Here is a 6,000-nt window from a genome sequence, read left to right on the forward strand (position 1 = left end):
TTTTTGTATGTTTGCAGAGGACATACTTTTTACAAATGCTTTCGGGGTTTTTTTCAAAAGTTTTCTTGAACTATACAAGAAAATGTTATTAGCAAAGGAAAAATAACTATGAAGTACATTAATAACTGAATTACAGGATTAACTACAGAAAGTGGAAAAACTGTCCAGAAGAAATCTTCACAAAGCGTATCAAAGTTACCCCATTCACTTTATAGTGTACAATTACAAATATATAGATTTTGATGACAACATAGAAATCAAAGATATGTTAGATCTCATTTGATACCGAATTATTTTCTACTTTCGGTCAAATCTGACTTTAACAGTGGATTTCTTTAATTCGAATTCTTGCTCAAAACATTATCTTAAACAACATTTTCTACGCGTCTCTTCTCGTTTTCTAAATCTCTGAGTCCGAGAAGTGTCGTGAGTTTTGAAGGAGGGAGACCAGATAGACAAAACACCACACTTACATGAACTACGTCCCTTGCTGAGTTTTATTTCGGGTCACAAATGCAAACTTAATATGATGTGATCTTGCTTGACACGGTTTCTCACCAAGTCTGTCAAATGCTTGTTCTCTCTCGTGATCATGCACGGAATCCAGTATTTTAGTCACATTTTTCACGCATGCATAATTCCTTACTAATACCTGCGTGACACTAATGCAAATTAGCTAGGGTTCCAAGGTGCCATTTGATTGGACGATAATTATATCTCATGGGATTGAAGTATAATCACGCCGATACCGCGGGAAGAGCTTTGCTAACAGATAGAGACGAGCGATGGGTGATATCTGTGTCTGTTTCTGATCAATGGCTAAGGCGTGTCAGGCTTTAGAACGATGTGCCATTAACTCGAGACGCCCAATATGGCGACAATGATGAGCTGTAAGTTATACTTTGCAAGCTTACAAAGATTGACTTTATTAGCATACACATAGGAGTACATGAATTGACTTATTTTAACATACATGTGTATGAATCCTTGTGTGTATGAGTGAGGACGTGTGTGTATGTTTTCACTTAAGCAAAATTGTCTCTGAACTATTCTTGGCACTAGAAAAGGTGACCTAATCTAGTCGCTAGATAAATAGAATGTCGCCCGGCCCGTTAGGGCGACATGAAATATTTATCTGTCACCCAAATTGTATTCATATCGACTGTATACTACCATTTGGTAACAGTTCAGTGCTTATATTTACATTTATACTTTTTTTTATTTACTGTAGCTTAAGACGCGTTTAAATTTGCTGCTTCCGCTATCACTGACGTCATCAAGTTTAAATACCGGAACAGCCGAAATCTCCAGAAAGAATAATATAATCCCTCATGGCTTTATTAATAGCAATAACATAAAATGGTTTTTGCAGAAATTTGGCTTTATATTATAATAAATACGTTTGTAGATATCGTCAAATTGCATAATTTCTGATTGTTTAAAAACAAAGCCCTTTTTCGGCGCAATGATATACGGTTAACATTTAGAAGTGATGCGGCGTTGAACGGGTATTGCACAGGATAGACTCGATTCCTCGGAAACACTTATGTTTCTGTCGACTGGATTTACGTTATTTTCAAAGGAATATCAGTTCTTCAATTCTAAATGAAAGTCGTCTTGACAGTCGGTGGAAACAATTCCAACGATATTTCTTTCGAAACCGATTCCAGTCTAATCCGTCACATCAATGTCGCTAACTAAGCAGATTTTGGAGTAAGGTACAGTAGGCCTTTGACATCAGAGAATAACTACAAAACTGTAATTCAGGAAGCATACACAACCGGAAACCGTGTCGATACTGCCGAACCTACCCGTACATCGTACGGACACGTCACTCCTACCCGTACATCGTACGGATACGTCACTCATACCCGTACATAGTACGGATACGTCACTCCTACCCGTACATAGTACGGACACGTCACCCCTACGCGTATATCGTAGATACGTCACTCCTACCCGTATATCGTACGGATACGTCACTCCTACCCGTACACCGTACGGATACGTCACTCCTAACCGTACATCGTACGGATACGTCACTCCTACCCGTACACCGTACGGATACGTCACTCCTAACCGTACACCGTACGGATACGTCACTCCTAACCGTACATAGTACGGATACGTCATTCCTACCCGTACATCGTACGGATACGTCACTCATACCCGTACACCGTACGGATACGTCACTCCTACCCGTACATCGTACGGATACGTCACCCGTACACCGTACGGATACGTCACCCCTACCCGTACATCGTACGGATACGTCACTAATACCCGTATATTGTACGGATACGTCATTCCTACCCGTACATAGTACGGATACGTCACCCCTACCCGTATATTGTACGGACACGTCACCCCTACCCGTATATTGTACGGACACGTCACCCCTACCTGTACATCGTACGGATACGTCACTCCTACCCGTACATCGTACGGATACGTCACTCCTAGCCGTACATTGTACGGATACGTCACTCCTAGCCGTACATCGTACGGATACGTCACTCCTACCCGTACATCGTACGGATACGTCACTCCAACCCGTACATCGTACGGATACGTCACTCCTAGCCGTACATTGTACGGATACGTCACTCCTACCCGTACATCGTACGGATACGTCACTCCTACCCGTATATCGTACGGATACGTCACTCCTACCCGTACATCGTACGGATACGTCACTCCTACCCGTACATCGTACGGATACGTCACTCATACCCGTACACCGTACGGATACGTCACTCCTACCCGTACATCGTACGGATACGTCACTCCTACCCGTATATCGTACGGATACGTCACTCTTACCCGTACACCGTACGGATACGTCACTCCTACCCGTACATCGTACGGATACGTCACTCCTACCCGTACATAGTACGGATACGTCACTCATACCCGTACACCGTACGGATACGTCACTCCTACCCGTATATCGTACGGATACGTCACTCTTACCCGTACACCGTACGGATACGTCACTCCTACCCGTACATCGTACGGATACGTCACTCCTACCCGTACATCGTACGGACACGTCACCCCTAGCCGTATATCGTACGGACACGTCACCCCTAGCCGTATATCGTACGGATACAGCACACAGGCGCTTGCATATAGAAAATATCACTTTCGATTTTCTTTTTTGATATGACAGCGGTATGTGTAATCTGTTAACCTGAAGGTTGGCAACTACGCCACGAGCGAAACGGCACCCCATCTCACTTCAACCGGCTAAAAAACACATTTATTCAAACTGACACGGCGCACACTATATGCCACCGTCATTAGGAAACATTCATCTTTAACCTACCGAGCCACTCAATACGAATTGTTACATGCAAAACACAATAATCCGTGAAAACATCGCCGAATTCCTCGCTCAGAACGCCATTTCTCAAACTGCTCCCTGAGCCAGTCCAGATTCTTCATTTACATACGGGGTTCAAGGGTCATGCGATTATATGATCGTCAGTCGTCAGGTGTACTTTTGGGGGTCATCTCCGCATGCATTTTGTCCGCAAAATGCTTCGGCTCGCTGAAGAGTTTCGTCTAAGTTACGATTATTTCGTCGATGAACGATGATTTATAATCATAAATTATTCGTTATTTTGAACGCTTGATTACCATGCACCGTATATGACAGTACACAGCAGGCGCGGATCCAGGAATTGGAAAGGGGGGGGAGGGAGGGGGGTCCAGTAATTTAGTGGTAATGTGATAATGTGGTAATGCGAGCGCCATAGGCGGGAGCCGATTTTTTTTTTTTGCGAGGGGTCTGGGGGCCAAAATTTCGGAACAAAATTTCGGAAAAATGAAATGATTAAATGATTATAGCAAATTTTGCAATCTTTCGAGAATAAGATTTTTCGATAAGTGGAAAGGGGGGAGGGGGCATAAATTGATTCACACAGAACGTCACCATCGTATCGTTTTCTATAATGAAATAATTGTCACAAAGGTAGAACAAAATGCTTATTTATTGATTAACTTTTGTCAGTTTACTGAAATCTGGACGAACAAAAAGAAAAGTGAATCACGAATAAGACTGTCATCAGGTTACTGGAACGTATACATGTGTACCAACATTACTTACTTCAGACCTGTTCATTTATTTCTGCACATTTTACAAATATCATGTCGTCGTCAAATACGAAAATCATACTTCAGACCTACCAAACGATTTGTACGTTGTGATCTATGATCCATCATCAATTTATTTTCATTTCCCGGGGGGGGGGGGGGGGGGGGGTCCGCCGGTACTCCCCCTGAAAAAAAGCAGGTTAATGCAAAATCCTGCATTCTAGTGTATTTCACGATAGATTCATACCTGGTGTGTTTTATAAAAACAAGTATATGAGAGATGTTTTTAATGATTTGATATTGTTATTTCGCTGATTGATACGGGAATTCGTTTTTTAAGATACCCTTACTTTGACAATTTTAGGGGGGGGGGGGGGGGGCTTTAAATCCGCCATTGACAATGTCAAAGAGTTTAACGCATTGTAAAATGTATTCGTTGTAATATTCAATTATCCATTTATTCCACTTTACATCGCTCGCATATATAAAATTCAAGTTATTGATGAATTACCTTATTAATTGAGTGTGTAAGCATCAAACGCTACACTAATAATAATCAAACTGGCTGAAGTGCTTACAGAATTATGAAACTGAATTAAAATGAGAAAGAAAAGAGAATACTTGAGGGGGAAGTAGTGGTTATTTTGTGTCAACGCCAGACTTTTATAGTATTTTAGGGCTAACGCCAGAATACCCAGAACAACCTCTTATTCTTATCGATATTGTGTGTGGTATACATTTTTAACTAGTCATGTAGGGGTCAATTTTTTTAAGAATTGAAGATTGGCATAGCCCTAAATAGATGGCAAGTACAATAAAAAATCAAAATATCAAACAACTATCAGCTATTACCCCATCCAAATTTTAACTTCGAAAAATTTCAACTGATACTGCTTGTTCATGGTATACGTATAATGTCCCGGCCCTGTCTTGAAAAAAGTTATTGAGCACCGTTATATGCAATCTTTTTGATTGAAAACGAAGTTCAGCAACTACCGAAATGATGCAGTTGAAAAAAAAGGAAAGGACGATCTCATCACTGCATGGCATTAAAACCTGCTATCTTATTAGTCCGTGATATCGCAAACGACGTCCAGTGCATGCACCTGTAAAATAAAGTATGCCGAGATGACCCCAAAAAGTGCACCTGGTGACAGTCGATTATATAATCGCATGACCCTTGAACCCCGTATGTAAATGAAGAATCTGGACAGGCTCAGGGAGCAGTTTGAGAAATGGCGTTCTGAGCGAGGAATTCGGCGATGTTTTCACGGATTATTGTGTTTTGCATGTAACAATTCGTTTTGAGTGGCTCGGTAGGTTAAAGATGAATGTTTTCTGATGACGGTCGCATATAGTGTGCGCCGTGTCAGTTTGAATAAATGTGTTTTTTAGCCGGTTGAAGTGAGATGGGGTGCCGTTTCGCTCGCGGATTTAAAGCCCCCCCCCCCCCCCCCCCCCCCCCCCCCCCTAAAATTGTCAAAGTAAGGGTATCTTAAAAAAGGAATTCCTGTATCAATCAGCGAAATAATAATATAAAATCATTAAAAAATCTCTCATATATTTGTTTTTATAAAACACACCAGGTATGAATCTATCGTGAAATACACTAGAATGCAGGGTTTTGCATTTACCTGCTATTTTTTTCAGTGGGAGTACCCGCGGACCCCCTTGCAGAAATAAATGAACTGGTCTGAAGTAAGTAATGTTGGTACACATGTATACGTTCCAGTAACCTGATGACAGTCTTATTCGTGATTCACTTTTCTTTTTGTTCGTCCAGATTTCAGTAAACTGACAAAAGTTAATCAATAAATAAGCATTTTGTTCTACCTTTGTGACAATTATTTCTTTCTTTAGAAAACGATACGATAGTGACGTTCTGTGTGAATCAATTTATGC

Source organism: Pecten maximus, chromosome 18 (genome assembly GCF_902652985.1).
Source record: "Pecten maximus chromosome 18, xPecMax1.1, whole genome shotgun sequence".
In the NCBI taxonomy this organism is placed as follows: domain Eukaryota; kingdom Metazoa; phylum Mollusca; class Bivalvia; order Pectinida; family Pectinidae; genus Pecten; species Pecten maximus.